Source organism: Lichenostomus cassidix, chromosome 2 (genome assembly GCF_008360975.1).
Source record: "Lichenostomus cassidix isolate B80296 chromosome 2, HeHo_3.0, whole genome shotgun sequence".
Lineage (NCBI taxonomy): Eukaryota > Metazoa > Chordata > Aves > Passeriformes > Meliphagidae > Lichenostomus > Lichenostomus cassidix.
This window is the reverse complement of record NC_139482.1, coordinates 100,525,616-100,542,237: the sequence shown is the minus strand read 5'-3', so window position 1 is coordinate 100,542,237 and position 16,622 is coordinate 100,525,616. Positions and strand designations below refer to the sequence as shown.

Genomic DNA, 16,622 nt, shown 5'->3' with positions numbered 1-16,622 from the left:
AGCAAGGGAGACTCCACAACCTCTCTGGGCAATCTGTTCCAGTGCACAGTCACCTACACAGTAAAGTTCTTTCTCATATCCAAGTGGAACTTCCTGTGAATCAGTTTCTGCCCGTGGCCTCTTGTCCTATTGCTTGACACCACTGAGAAGAGCCTGGTTTCATCCTCTTGGCATCCCCCCTCCTTCAGATACTTATAGACATTCATGAGGCCCCGTCTCAGTCGTCTCTTCTCAAGGCTGAACAGGTCCAGTTCCCTCAGCCTTTCCTCATAACAGATACTCCAGTCCCTTAATGATCTTTGTTGCCCTCCACAGGACTCGCTCCAGGAGCTCCGTGTCTCTCTTGTCCTGAGGAGCACAGAACTGGACCCAGCACTCCAGCTGTGGCCTCACCAGGGCTGAGTAGAGGGGGACGATCACCTCCCTCGACCTGCTGGCAGTGCTCTTCCTAGTGCAACCCAGGATATCATGGGCCTTCCTGGCTTCAAGGGCCACTGCCAGCTCAAGGCTGAGGGAACGCTCATGTTCCTTGTGTTCCCAGAGGAGCGATGGGGCTGCTGCCAGCCGGCTCTCGGCGGCTGGTGGAGGAGCTTCACAAACGTATCTCACCAGGGTCCCCCGCCGGGATGCGAGCCGGGGTCCCCTCGGCCAGCCGGGCCGCGCACCCGCGGGCCTGGGGGCTTCAGCAGCGACAGAGGGGAGAGGAGCTGCAGCCCCCCGCGGCGCGCCGGCCGCTGGGAGCTGTAGTGCGGCGGCCAGCGGCCACCTCACGCCCCGCCGACAGCGCACCGGGGGGAACTACAGCTCCCGTCGTGCTCCGCGCGCGGGGAGACCGGCCCCGCCCGCTCCTCCTCCCCCGCCCTCACGGCCGCGCGGAGCGAGGCGGCGGCGCGTGCGCGGTGGCGTGAGCTCGCGCCGCTCCCCGCCCGTCCCTGCGAGCGCCGGGCGGCGGCGGCGGCGGGATGGGGCGCGAGGCGGGGCGTGCCCGCCGCGCGTGAGGCCGAGGCGGAGCCGCTGCGCGGGCGAGCGGGACCCCCGACGGTCAGTACCGGGGCGCGGGCGGCCGGCCCGGCCCGACAGCCCGGTGAGGGGCGCGGGGCCGTTCCGGGTCCGGGCGGGCGGGCGGGGGCGGAGGAAGGGGGGGAGCGCACAACTGGCAGCGCGAGCCGCCACCGCCCCGCGGCGCGCGCGGCTGCCGGGTGGGGGAGGGGCCGGCGCGGGCTGCTCGAGCGGGAGGGGCGGGGCCTGAGGAGGCTCCACCCACTCGCCCTCGGGGCGCCGCTCGCCCTCCCTCCTCTCCGCTACCTTCGTTTGCTGCCTTCTTCCTTCTCTGCTCTGCTCCCGTTCCCCTTTCTTTCCTTGCTTCTTCCCTTCCCTTCCTTGCCTCCCTCCCTCCGTTCCCCTCTCGGCACGGTGTCCGGCCCGCGTGCGATCCTTAAGGGCTTGTTGTCCCTCCTGCCCTCACGGGAGCAGGCGCCGGGCACCTTGCGCGCCCTGTTTCCTTGAGCGTTTGCTCCCTTTGCAGTGTGCGGGGATCGCTGCAGCTCAGTCTCGGATGAGAGCCGTGCTGGGCTGTGGGTTGGTGCTCTGCGAGGTCGTTTTGGGTTGGTTTTTTTGGTTTTTTGCGAAGTCGGGGATTTCTGGTCTTTTACCTTCACCTAGAGGTCGCACCTTAAAACCCAGGAAATTTACCATTATTGTAATTTTTCTGCATCTAGTGTGATTAACAGGTTCTGAGGATGTCGTGTTTCCTACCTGATAATGTTGTTTAGAAAGTGTGTGTTACTGTTAGAGTCACAGAATGGTTTGGTGGAAGAGACCTCGGAGACCATCTCGTCCCAACCCCTGCCATGGGCAGGGGCAGCTGTCACTAGACCCGGTTGCTCAGAGTCCCGTCCAGCCTGGCCTTGAACGCTTCCAAGGATTTGTCAGAGGGTGATGTATGGGCAAATACATCTTATTTTTAAGTGCTTACAGATGTTCAAACAAATGACAAGGAAAATGCCAGTAATCCACACCAAAAGTATCTGTTCATGAGAATGGTGTGGTTTGGGTTTCCCCCTCCCCGGTAATCCATTAGGTTAATAATAATTGTTAATAAGAACTGATTATTATAAAAAATAGGCTAAAGCCTTTTTGCCAGTTGCATAAACCATTTGTACAAGCCCCTTGTTCCAGCACAAGAAAACAGCCCTAATTGTGTTCTTAGACGTGTTTCTCATCTGGAAATGGCTTGAAGTGCTTACCATGAGTGCTCTGCATTGCCATAATGCACCCTTTCAGGAGTGATGTTAAGGCTCCATTGGATATGATGCAGTATGGTAATGGATGTAAATTTATTAATGAGCTTACAGGAGAATGGCAGAGGGATCCCTTAGATCCCTTAGGTTTGGGGTTTGATGTCATTTGAGGTATTGCATGCAGCTCGTGGTGAATGGTGCTGTGCTTCACTTCATTTCAGTGCAGTCTGCATATAGTCCATACAGTTAGTGTGACAAGCTCTTGGGGAACTCTTTGCTACAGAGAAATAAGCAGGAATTTAGAAAAGCCCTTCCAAACTGTTGTAGTTTTGAGCATTTAGTACTTCTAAGAGTGTGAAATTTATTAACCCCCTTGCTGTAATGTTCTAGCTAACTACATCAAAGAACAGGGTGTATTTTATGGTGAAGCAGGGAACTTTACATTCCACGTCCTAGGGATCTCATTTCTAGCTTGGAGAAAATCAATTTTATTCTTTAGACTTCCCACGTCAGAAATGGAACATAGGAATAGCTGCCTTCAAATCTTAGTTTGGCACTTTTCTGTCTTAGTTAAGGTGCATTCAGGGGTGGGAGGGTGTATTTTGTGGTTTGGATTGGTGGGGCTTTTCCCCAAAGTAAGGATTCCACTGTAAAACCCCTGATGTGATTTTAGTTATGTAGGGAAGAAAATTCCTTTTCCACAGGGCAGATTATTGCCATTTCTATATGTGCAAGTCTACACTGCAGTATGTCTTGGAATTGCAATAACTGCATTCTTGCTTCAGAGCTGCACGGCTTGATTCTGCGGGTGTGCTTAAAGCAAAGCTGCCATGCACAAGCACTGCATCTAGCACTTTGGGGCTCTGGTCTCCACTGTACCCTGAGCCACTCTTCCCTAGTAAGTTTTAGCTGTATTTTTTTACAGAAAAGGTTTGCATCATTTCTGAGTAAACATTGCTGTTCATTATGGGTGGTTTTTAGACTAACATGGAAGATGCTGCTGTTCAGCAATAAATACCAACAAATGCCAATTTACTTTCTTTCTGTAAAGCCTGCTGTCATATAGCTGGCCTCAAAATGCCAAAATATAATATATTTACCTTCAGTTTATTGCAGTGTAGTGTAGCATAATCTGCCAAGCTTGTCTGTGAACTAATGTATCTGATTATGTTGAATTAGTGGATGATTCACTACCCTTATAACTAGTCATGGTTTGCCATGTGCCATACTTCATCAGCTCCTTCTGCTGTTCCCCAGAGCCTCATGGGCCATAGTTTTGAAATTGTTGCTCAGAAATAATTAAAAGTATATCAGATGGGCCCACAGTTGGGCTGGAAGCACCTTATGGAGTGGAAGTTTTACTTAGGCTGCATCCTCAGACATGGTGGTGTTGAGGGGTGACTGCTGTCCAAATAAGGTTCACATCTTCTGCTTGCCATGGCCAAAACCAGAAGGCTGAGTTTAGAAAAAGGAAGGGTATGACTCCTTTCCTGTCAATACTTGCCCTTCCCATCTTGACCATCCCTCACCTTTTGGGCTTGACATCAGGGAATACATACTTGATTGAAGTTGTGGATGTATAGTAGAGTGAAAGAGACTTTGATGGTATCAGCAACAACAAGTCTCTGAAGCTTAATAGCAGCAGGGATCCAGTGCTCCCTGCTTCCAGTTTTTTTTTTAGACTGCAGTAAAAATTGAGGAATGACAGCTTGCTTGGGGTAACTGCTGGCAAGTGGAGAATGTAATGGTTTTACCCAAGTGAGGAGTGGTGAACCAGTAAGTTGGCTCACACAACGCTTGGTTCAAATATATCCAAGGAGTTTCTCATTTACTCTGTCCTGTTATTAGGAGATAGTGCACTAGGGAAAATATTTCATTTAGGTTTCATCACTAAAGTGCTGTGGCAATTTTTAACTAGTAGAGAAGAATTAGTGAAAAAGATAATACAAAGTACAGTGGCTTCAGTGGATAATAAAGTAAAAACAAAAGTTAATACCTGAACAAAGTACATCTGACTAAAAATATTTTGAATGCTTAACTGGGTCCTTAGTGTTGTTTATTATTACTTGTGCATTAAAAAAAACCCACAGAAAGTACCTCTTTTTCTTATCTAATCATGAGTTCCAAGTATGCATCAGAGTCTGAGATCTACAAATTCAAAACCATGAGATCACAGCATTTAGAGCCATCAGTTCACTACCTACAAGCAGTATTTCCTTTGATAATTAATTAAGGTGTTTTTAAATAGAGAACATGATTTGGTATTTTTTCCTTGTCTAGCTCCTGTGATACTAAGTAAACAAAAGTACAGATAATGAAGATGTCCCAGTTTCTCCCAGAAGCAGCTTGGTGTAGGATCCTGACCAAAAAAATACCAACTAATCATTTACTAAACCCATAATTTTATAATTATAAAGAAAAAGTGCTTGCCAGATGCTAAACCAGTAATAATGTAGATCTGAGTAAATATAGTGAATTGGTAATGTGTGTTAATAGTAATGTGATATCTAGCCCAGTTTAAAAAATATTCGTAGAGAAAATGTTGTATTTTAAATAAGCAAATTTTGTATTGTTTTCTTCATGCAAAAAAAAAAAAGCAATTATTCTGATATAATAATAATTGAATAATGTGATGTAAGTCACTCTGTGCTGCTGTGCCCTTAATCATTAATGGCTTGCCATCTGTCCATTTGTTGTAAGTGTTGGGGAGGTATGCAGGAATACAGACCTTAAGCAATCAATGCAAAGAGAAAATTTCTTTGAAAGAAGGATTATGATCCATACATTAATTTATGGTATGACCTTGTAGGCAATCCCTGTCCTGCTTCCATCCAGGCTGCTGTCTTCCCTGAAAGAAGTAGAGAATGGCTTAATGATTCTTACCAGCTACAGCCCAACAGGAGCACAGCACTGTGAAGATGCAGAGATGCACTATCTTGGCTGCTGGGGGCTACACTTTTCCATAGGAATAGGTCTACCCTTCAGTGCAGTGGAAGGGTCAGCTTCCCAAACAGTAGGAGCAGATTCCTCATATCCACACTGCCTTCTTTATTCTCCTTCTCACCCACAAGGAGCAGAGCTTTTTTAGACTGGCTATTCTGGTCTCTGGAGGCACACAAGGAAAGCAAGGGATGAGTGATGGCTGTTTGCATGAGGTGGGAACTGCCAGATGGTTGCTGGAGAGGAAGAAAAAGGAGTGAGTGCTTGGTGGTAAGGTTTGACATTCCAAATCAGAATGCAAGTTTGCACCAAACTGAAAATTATTTTAAGGAAAATAAATTTAGGTTAATGTTGGTTGTTTTGTACATTTGTTAGGAGTGAATAACTCTTGAGTCATTTCCTGTAGTTATGTATAGATAAAATGTATTTTTGTTACATTTTTTTCCTCTCCAGCATGAAAATTTCACAGGTTTCTGTTATCTAGGTAAAGGCAGCTAATGCAGTTTGCTTCCTGTTTTACAGTTCAGTAGGATCTCTGGGCCTTTTCTATTACTAAAGGACAAGACATCTGGCAGAAAGGAGTTCTTGGAACTGATCATGGAACTCTACTACCAGAGCTTGAAGAATGGTTTTTAAAAACCAATATATGTGGATAATACTGTTAACTTGACACTAGTGGAAAAAGGGATATCGCAGTGACAAAAATTGCAGCTTCTCTTTCTCACAAAAAAAATAAGTAAGAATTCTGCAAGGATATCACTTCTCTTTAAAATCGTACATTGTCGCTGTTGAGCAGCTAGCAGAGTAATGAATGCGTCGGTTCTCAGTGGCAAGAAGGAATGACCTTTATTGTTTTGATTTCATCACATTTATAGAGTTCTCAAAAGTCACCCAGATTGGTCAGTCAGAAGCCTTCCCCCAGGCCTGATTGGCCAGGCCTGTACTGCCCAAGTTCTGGGACACTGTTCCAAAACATCCAAACTTTATCTTTATTTACAAAACACAAGAAAACTTCTCATGGGAAAAACTGTGCTAGCCACAGTACATAACTTTGTAAAATAGGAGTTACACCTGTGAGTTTGAAGGTATAATATAATGTTTATCTTACAATGACTTTTAAGAAATTTAACATTTAACTTACCTTGGTGGTGAGGCTTGTTGCTACTTTAACATTTCTAGCCTACCCAGTTGTGTTTTGTAAATATGAGGATCAGCAGTCATGTGCAGAATTTTTCTGGATGTTGCCATGAAAATAAATTTTCAGTGATTTTTATCAGCATGGGTTAAATTGAGTGCTAAATGTAAACCCTAGTGCTTAACATGCCAGCAATGAGACTCTCATTTCATTGTATTAGTAATGGTTTTCTACCATGAATACTATGGAAGTTCATAATTCTCAGTTTTTCTATGTCCAATACACTGCTTTCACATACTTAATACTGAATGTATGAATGTAGTGTATAATTACTGATAAAAGGTAATTGACAGATACTTTACTATATTTCAATACTCCAGTAAATTTTAATATTGTGAACCAAATGCTATATAAAAGTGTAATGCTAATCTGTACAAAACCTCAAAAGACTTTTTTTTTTTTTTAATTGGATTCAAAGAGAAGTGTCATCTCCTCTTTTAATTTTCAATTGTGGTGACTTCAAAGGAGATGCTGTTCTTTTAAGATAGCCTAAAGAGCTTTTCATATTTTATAGGATATTTTTAATTGATTGAAAGGACTAAAAATGTGGGAGGTTGGGGCAAAAAATACCAAGTGATTGAACAGATTTACCCAGAAACTCCTTGGATTATTTCAGTCTAGTATTTCAGCTTTTCTTCTTCTTTAGATGTTTTAATCTTTACAAATTCTGTAAGTTTTCCTTGTGGCAGCCACTTGCACGGTAATCTTAGGTGCAGAGATCTTTCACAGGTCACGCTTCTGAAGTTTGAATCCTGAAATTTGGGGTTGCAGTTCTCCAAAATTCACAGAGTGTGTACCACTGGTGAGCAGGTGCATTTTAAGCAATCATGTTTTGAAAAGGGTTTTAGATGTTGTTGGAGGAAAGAAAATGCAACTTTCCACCTGAAAGAGGAAGTGATGAATATGTGGAATTCTTACTTTGCTGTCTGGTTCAGTAAATTATTCTGACTGACATACTGAGATGTATATTTAAATGCAAGTTCCTTCACAAAGATAATAAAGAACCAATTTTCTGGCCATGGCTTTCACAAATGTATCTTTGAACATACCAGAACCTGCATATACTACCAAAAAGCAATGGAGAAGGCAGATCGGTTTTACCTGCATCACTCCTTTTGTGTGCTGCAATTTTAGGATATTTTATTTGGTTTATGATCAAATTTGTTTGCAGTTTTCTATGGGTTTCTTTTGGTTGCTCATTCTTTATAAATCTTTAAGTTTTTATTGCTCTTTCAGTCAAACTTTGGAGGCAACTGAAAGATGCACAAACATCAAGGAAGTTTGCAGTTAGTGTGTATCATTAGAACAGTCAGTTGTAAGTGGATATTTTCAAAAGGTAATTACATTTGGTGGGTTTTAGTACTTACGTGTAAGGATTTCACCACTCTAAAAATTGACTTACGCTGTTGGAAGCAGTTTATCTTCTTTTGAGGGAGGGACAGGGCAAAGGCCATCTTTGGTTTTACTACTGGGGTTTCCATGCTCTGATTAAAGCAGCATGATTGATGTTCAGACAAGGCAACACGTCAGATGTGGGAATGGCAGTCAGAACTTGTTTGGTCCTGTGCTATCAAATACCAAACTTTTCCTGCATCTGTGGAGTGTACATATTTTTAATGTTTTGTTTGTGTTATTATTCAGTTAATTTTTATTATATTTGGTAGGTAAGTTGAAAACATCAATCAGTGTATTTGTTAAGGTGTGGGAGTTTCTTGGCGATATTCTTAAGACAAAGAATTGCTGAAAATTGCTGCAGTAGATGGTACAGATTGAGATGAACTGGGCCTGTTTTATGTGCGAATTTAAATTCTAAGGATGTTTATACATTTGTTTAGAAGGCTGGTGTTTCATGTAAGCTTTCTTCTAAGGCTGTTTGGTTAGGTAAACTGGCATAGAAGACAAGGCAAATACTGTGAACTTGTGGGTCCTGCTGCTGTTTCAGTAATTGGCATTTAATGGATGACAGATTCCTGCTTTCTCAGCAGAGACCAACAGTGGCCCCATGGTGGGTGGTGCTGCACCTTGCCTCGCATGGATTTGTGAATGTTTTCTGTGTTCACATGCGTGACATTTTGCAACATCTCAGCCCTGGAGGTGGTGATGTTAATCATAATTAATAATCTGCTGAGTTTGTAAATATTTAAATTGATTTTCCCCTTGGGTGTTGAGTGAATCTGGGGCAGACACGGAAAACAGAACTTGTTAATCCCATCTCTACATATGGTAGTGAAAAAAATAACTAAAAATTCAGAAATTTGCTGTAAGGCTAAATCTTTCGTGTGGTGATGAAGAGTTGTCACTGGCATTAATAGGAATATGTCTGGGAAGAGGAGATGGTATAGCCCTCCTCTTGTGCTGAAACTTACATACCATGCTAAAAATAAGTTTTCTTTTCCATATAGCATGAGTTTGAAAGACATTGACATCTATTCCCGCAGGTTCCTGCTGTAGACGTAACTTGGATCAGCAAAACAATTATTTTGTTGGCATGTCTCAAAACAGCTCTCAAAATGAAACAAGCTACATCATATAAAAACCTTTTGGTGTGTAGAACTGCATATACAATAAAGCTATGCTAAAAACTGCCATGCTGGGAGCACAGAAATGTTATACATCAATCCATTAGTGTTAAGTTGGGAAAACGTTTGCATGCAACCCAGTCTGTGCTTGATTTTACTCAAATTTGGCTTAATTAAACAACCAGTGAAGGCTGGTTTCCAGGTCAATAGGCATTGATGTTAGCTTGATAATAAACAGGACTCTTAAGCCAAAAGCAGAGGTGATGCAGGTAGACAGTTATCAAATAATCGCTAAGAATAATCAGCAGATAGACATAGTTACTAAATAATCACTGAAAATAATCAGAGAAGCTCTTCTATAAACAGTGTTTCTGAATCAAAGTAATTCTTTACTTTTTCTTTCTGCTGTTATGGTAGAATGGGTTTTATCTCAACCACCTAGTTCCATTTAATATTCACTAAAAGTTGAATATGATTTGCCTGTGTTACACTGGAACATGCAGGATTTTTAAACATGAAGAGGATCATACATGGAAATTGATCATCTGTGTTGTGTATCTCAATATGAAGAGATCCAAGCAAAGCTGTTCTTAGCTTCTCCTTATGCTACAGAGTTGTCAGTTCAAGTGACAGCCTGTAATTGATAGATCTTTTCATCTGTGTTCAGTACATGGTGGTAAAAATTCAATGTAAAGCATAAGAAACTTGATTTTCACAGTTTTAACCCTAAAGGTTTGTGTGTCAGTGTGCTTTCAGAAATTGCTTCTTTATGGGAATGATAAGGCCTTAGAATTGAATAATTTTTGCCTTTGGTAAGGTAAACTGGATTGTTTGTGCTGACCTCCTATTTAAAGGATTATGAAGTGACTTCTGCAAAGTAAATGCTGTTTGAAAATTCTATGAATAAAATAATGGATCACAATTCACTCAGTTCAGTGAAGAAGCACAGTGCTTCCAAGTGATATTTTTCTATATCCAGTCTGAAAGAGGATATCTCAGTCCTGGATTAAAAAGCAACACTGTCTGGACTCAGCATGCAATTCTCTGTGCAGCACCTGTGCTCTGCCATTCCCTCTACATGTTAAGCAGGTTTATGCAATTGACAGTGAGGCAAGGCTCTGTCCCTGTGGAACTCTGTGTGCTTGAGGGATGGTAGCAAGTGGCTCTGGAAGGGCAAAGCGGCAGACAGCCGTGAAGTGATGTTTGTAGAGGGACACTGGTCCTGGTTTCATTGTAATTGGCGCGGTAGGAAAGATGATGGTAACACAGCAGCAGTGGCACCTTCCTGCACTTGTCAGCTGAGTGCATTCCTAAGAGTTCCACAGAGCTTGAACTCAATCTGCTGGCAGGAGCCTCACAATGCCTTACTGCATCTCCACTGCTGCTGTTGAATTTGCCAGGTGAATTACTGCTGTTACAGAAAGGCCAGTGCATTATATTGCACATTACTGGTGTGTGGGCATGTACCAGATTTGCTGCCGGTCTTAAATCCAAAGCAAAGAGTCTTTAATAATTGCTGTTTAGCCTTTTCACTTCTAGTATTTTAGCATGTGTTAGCTAAAACACTCAACACCACCACCCCCTCCCCCCAAAATTAGAGGTTATATAGGCTTAATTGTTTTTACTGGGTGTTGGAACTGAGTGTGCAGAGCTCTGGTCTCTCTGGAAAACTAGATTCCATTCTCTGTTGTTTGATCTGTCATGAGTAGCCTGCAAATGCTCTCGAAAGAACAGCAGAAATGCATAAAACTCCTGTAAAATATTCTATGCCAAATCAATTGGTTTTTCTTCTTCTTTGTTTTGCTTTTTTTCACTCTGAAAAGCATTTTCTTTTCTAGCAGCATTTGTAGTACATTCAGCTCAGCCAGTCATGGATTTAAGATGTTTGGGTTTTTTTCCTGACTCTGCTAAATTGACAGCTGTTCTCAAGCTGGCTGCATTCAGGTATTGGACTGTGACTGAATGTTGCCGTAGTTTAAATCTCTGATCAGGGGAATTTGTTATTAAATAGACCCAGCCCAGGAACTGATTAAAGTATAACAATTAGTATTAATTGCTAAATCATAATTACTGTACAACTTGCTGCAGACCTTTGGTGAGAAGGGGTTAGACAACTCTTTGAAGGACTTGTCAAAAAATGTGAATTGTAAAAAAACTTGTATACAGTCCTGAGGGCAAACAAAACCTGTGATGATATTATGTTTATAGTGCTTGTTAAGAAAGTAAACTGCACACCTTTTGTTGTATTTTCCTGCCTTCCTGTCTTAAGTGGTAAAAATAAAACTTTCTGTTCTGTTTTACAAGTATTAGTGCTGGTGCAAGTGGGAATTTGGAGAGGTGCACAAGAGGGAATGGACAGGGTTGTCACACCAGGAATAATTCTAAGGCCTGTGTCCCGGGTTAATGATAAGACTCTCTCCTCCGAGAGCGAAGGGCCCCGACACCCCCTCCCCCACCCACAACAGAACCTCTCAGATGAAAGTGAAGAAAAAACTATTTATTTAACAAAACCACGCAGAGTGCCCTACAAGGCACAGGGGAAGGGGAAAACAAGGTGAAAGGCAGTTATTCAACCTGAATAAAAAGTCCTTTTCTCAGACGCAGTCCCTCTCCTCCTCGCCCCCCACCCGGGGCCGGGTGGAGCTCCCCGGAGAGCTCTGCTGTCCTCTGGCCCTCCTGGGTCTCCGGGTGGCACAGCAGATCGAAGAGAAGGGGTCCAAACGAGGAAAAAAGAAGAAGAATGGAAAAAACGGGAACAGAGCTCACTCCGACCCCCCGTCCAGCACGCAGTCTCTGCCGAGCGACGAATCCTCCCCCGGAGCGAGGCTTGGGGAAAATGTTTTCAAAAAAACCCGCGTTTCTCTCTGCGGCTGGGTGCAGTTAAAGAGACAGGACCACACATTTTTTTCTTTCTTGGGCATATAAGCCAACAATAGGGGATAAAGGATTATCATATCATCAATCCAAGACATTCCACCCCTTATTCCATAGCGTTGGCTTAAGGCCCACCTTAACATCTTCCAACTTCAAACACACACATATATATATACACATATATACATATATACATATATACATATATACACATAACTATGTACAAATAATGTCACGAACGGTGAACGGTGGTATGTTGCCATCCCAATCTTACATGTGGCCTTCACCCAAAATTAAATTTCCCTGAGGGACACATTGTGTTTTTCCATCTTCCTGCATTATCCACCAAGTACAACCTGGTCCCTGAGCAAAGACAACCCCACGGATGGGTTTGTCTTTATGTGAGGCAGAATCAATCCAGACAGTTTTCCCTAACAAGCCTCTGGCATGTACTGCTGGGACCTTATCTCCATCCACTGTATGTAGAAGCTCAGATTGGGCAGGACCTGCTCGGTTGATGGAGCCTCGGGTATTGACTAACCAGGTGGCCTCTGCTAAATGTCGCTCCCAATTCTTATAAGTTCCCCCACCCAATGCCTTTAGGGTGGTTTTTAACAATCCATTATACCGTTCCACTTTGCCAGCGGCTGGTGCATGATAGGGAATATGGTACACCCACTCAATGCCATGGTCTCTAGCCCAGTTGTTTATGAGGCTATTTTTAAAATGAGTTCCGTTATCTGACTCAATTCTCTCAGGGGTACCATGCCTCCACAGGACTTGGTTCTCAAGGCCCAGGATGGTGTTACGAGCAGTGGCATGAGGCACAGGGTATGTTTCCAGCCACCCAGTGGTGGCTTCTACCATTGTGAGCACATAGCGCTTGCCATGGCGGGTTTGAGGCAGTGTGATGTAATCAATCTGCCAGGCCTCTCCATACTTATATTTTGACCACCTTCCACCATACCACAGGGGTTTCACCCGCTTGGCTTGCTTGATGGCAGCACATGTTACACAGTCATGGATAACTTGAGAGATGCAGTCCATGGTTAGATCCACCCCTCGGTCTCGTGCCCACTTATAGGTGGCATCTCTGCCCTGATGGCCTGAGTCATCATGGGCCCATCGAGCTAGGAATAAATCTCCTTTATGCTGCCAATCCAAGTCTACCTGGGACACCTTTATCTTTGCAGCCTGATCTACCTGTTCGTTGTTTCGGTGTTCCTCATTAGCTCGACTCTTGGGGACATGGGCGTCTACATGGCGGACCTTCACAGGTAGTCTCTCTGCCCGACTAGCGATGTCTTTCCACTCTTCAGCTGCCCAAATTGGTTTTCCCCTACGCTGCCAACCAGCCTTCTTCCACTTTTCCAGCCAACCCCACAGAGCATTGGCTACCATCCATGAATCAGTATAAAGGTAGAGCTTTGGCCATTTCTCTCTTTCAGCAATGTCCAGGGCTAACTGAACGGCTTTGAGCTCAGCAAATTGGCTCGATCCCCCCTCTTCTTCCCTAGCTTCTGCAACCCGTCGTGTGGGGCTCCACACAGCTGCTTTCCATTTTCTTTTTGTCCCTACAAGACGACAGGAACCATCAGTGAAAAGAGCGTAGCGGGTTTCATCTGCTGGCAGTTGGTTGTATGGTGGGGCTTCCTCTGCACGGGTCACCTGTTCCAGCTCCTCTTCCTCAGTCAGACTAAAATTTTCACCTTCAGGCCAATTTGTAATTATTTCCAAAATCCCAGGGCGATTTAGATTTCCCATACGGGCACGCTGTGTGATAAGGGCAATCCATTTGCTCTATGTGCCATTGGTGGCATGATGAGTAGAGGGAACCTCTGCTTTAAACATCCACCCCAGCACCGGTAGTCGAGGTGCCAGGAGGAGTTGTGCTTCTGTGCCAATTACCTCTGAGGCAGCTTGGACTCCTTCATATGCTGCTAGGATTTCTTTCTCTGTTGGGGTGTAGTTGGCTTCAGACCCTCTGTAACTTCGGCCCCAAAATCCCAGTGGTCGACCTCGGGTCTCACCAGGCACCTTCTGCCAAAGGCTCCAGGACAGGCCATGGCTCCCAGCTGCAGAGTAAAGCACATTCTGTACTTCTGGCCCTGTCCTGACTGGGCCAAGGGCTACTGCATGAGCAATCTCCTGCTTGATCTGGGTGAAGGCTTGCTGCTGTTCAGGGCCCCACTGGAAATCGTTCTTCTTGCGGGTTATGAGGTAGAGAGGACTCACGATCTGGCTGTACTCAGGGATGTGCATTCTCCAAAAGCCTATGGCACCTAGGAAAGCTTGCGTCTCCTTCTTGTTGGTTGGGGGGGACATTGTGATGATTTTATTGATAACCTCAGTAGGAATCTGACGTTGTCCATCTTGCCACTTCACTCCTAGGAACTGGATCTCTTTGGCAGGCCCTTTGACTTTGCTCTTTTTTATAGCGAAACCGGCTTCCAGGAGAATCTGGATTACTTCCTTTCCTTTCTCAAATACTTCTTCTGCTGTGTCCCCCCACACAATGATGTCATCAATGTATTGCAAATGTTCTGGAGCCCCACCCTTTTCCAGTGCAGCCTGGATCAGTTCATGACAAATGGTGGGACTGTGTTTCCACCCCTGGGGCAATCGGTTCCAGGTGTACTGCACGCCCCTCCAGGTGAAAGCAAACTGAGGTCTGCACTCTGCTGCCAGAGGAATGGAGAAAAATGCATTTGCAATGTCAATAGTAGCATACCACTTTGCTGCCTTGGACTCTAGCTCATACTGGAGCTCCAGCATGTCTGGCACAGCAGCACTCAGAGGTGGAGTCACCTCATTCAAAGCACGATAGTCCACAGTCAATCTCCATTCTCCTTCAGATTTTCGCACAGGCCAGATGGGGCTGTTAAAGGATGAATGGGTCCTGCTGACCACCCCTTGGCTCTCCAGCTCACGGATTAGTTTGTGAATGGGAATCACGGCATCACGAGTTGTCCGGTACTGTCGGCGGAGCACAATCGAGGTTGCAATTGGTACTTGTTGCTCTTCCCCTTTCAGGAGTCCTACTGCAGATGGGTTCTCTGACAGTCCAGGCAAGGTGTTCAATTGTTTTTTGCCCTCTGTCTCCACAGCAGCTATCCCAAATGCCCACTTGAGTCCCTTTGGGTCTTTGAAATATCCATTTCGGAGGAAGTCTATACCCAAAATACATGGAGCCTCTGGGCCAGTCACAATGGAATGTTCTTTCCACTCTCTTCCAGTCAGGCTCACCTCAGCTTTCACGAGGGTCAAGTCTTGTGATCCTCCTGTAACGCCGGAAATAGAAATAGGTTCTGTCCCCACATGTCTCGATGGGATTATCGTGCATTGTGCACCAGTGTCAACTAAAGCCTCGTATTCTTGTGGCTCTGATGTGCCAGGCCACCGAATCCACACTGTCCAAAAAATTCGGTTTTCCCTGGCCTCTACCTGGCTAGAGGCAGGGCCCCACTAACCATGGTGGGTATTTGTGTTAGAGGTTCCTTCAACGGAATCAGACATATTGAGTAGAGCTACTTCCCTTCTGGTGGAGTTCCTTCTCTGAGTCTTGCCCTCCTTCAATTCACGCACTCGTCGTGCCAGGACAGCAGTGGGTTGTCCATCCCACCTGTTCATGTTTTCTCCACTGTCACACAGGAAATACCACAACTCATGTCGAGGGATATATCCAGTTCTCATAGCTGAGGAGCGTCTGCGTGGGGTAGCAGAACCTCTGGTCTGTACTGCTGAGATTTGGAGAAGGCTGTCTTTAATCTCTTTACTGAGTTTTTCATGATTCTTCTCTATCTTATTTTCTAGTTTCTGCAGATTTGTTTCCACAGCTGAGATTCTTGCATTCATTGGGCTATGCACAACATCTGCATACGCTCGGAGTTTCCTTGTCATATCACGCACAGTCTCATGCCCGTCATCTTGCTTCATAATGGCTAAAGCAGAAGCATATCCTGATGGCCCAAGCTTTAGGAGTTTCCGCCACATCACAGGTGTACATTCTATCCTATCTGGGTCTATAATCGGATCTGGGTTTGCTATGTCCTCTGGGAAGACAATTTCTACCACTGCCATTTCTCTCAAGCGTTGAATCCCTTGTTCTATGGTTCTCCACTGGGTTTGTTGCGAATAGAGATCGTCGGGATGTAGGTATCTGTCCCTCGCAGCTCTGATAGCTCGTCTCCAGAGGCTGCTGCAGTCAGGCCCATCTCGTATAGTTTGGTTGATATCTGGGTCACGTAACACAGTCCCTAAATGCCTTGCCTCAGTAGCATCTAGAAGTGTAACATCGCCTGCAGCATCCCAAAGACGGACTAACCAACTAATCACAGATCCATCATCTCGTTGGACATAATCTTTTCTTAGGCTGTGAAGGTCTCTCACATTCATGGATTCAACAATGACCTCTGACTCAGTTGCTGGCCTTGAGGGTCCCTCCCCACTGTCATCTGGGCGATCAGTCTTAAATTGGGCTTTCCTGCTCCTTGTAATAGGAGCAACTGCCATTGGCTTAGGCTCCCTTACTTCCTGTTCTATAATATCTGACAGTGTACGATAAGCATATGACAGGGCCCAACATATTGCACTGCAGTTGTCTCTGCACTTCTCTTTCAGATACTTCCCCACCTCAGCTGGTCTCGGGATTTGTCCAGGGGGAAATTCCCAGTCTATTGGATCAGAGAATTTCTTTAAAGTTTTACCTAGGTCCTCCCATACTCCACACCATTCAAATTTCCTCACATCTGGATTAGGTGCCTGCTCCTGCTCAGCCCCTCTGGACTTCTCAGCCCTCATTCTGGTAACACTGAACATCATATACACGGAAACTCCTAGGTAAAGCACCTGTAC

General features: G+C 44.8%; 1 protein-coding gene across 2 annotated transcripts in view; it reads left to right on the top strand.

Moving 5' to 3' along the window:
- The first annotated feature begins 883 nt into the window (after nt 1-883).
- RALBP1 (ralA binding protein 1) overlaps nt 884-16,622 on the top strand; it is a 40,150-nt gene continuing 24,411 nt past the window's right edge. The window contains exon 1 of one of the 2 annotated variants that reach the window (XM_085052550.1): nt 884-1,041. The gene's annotated coding sequence lies outside the window, so the exon portion shown is untranslated. Of the gene's footprint in view, nt 1,085-16,622 lie in introns of both variants that reach the window. The other variant, XM_085052551.1, reaches the window with a different exon arrangement.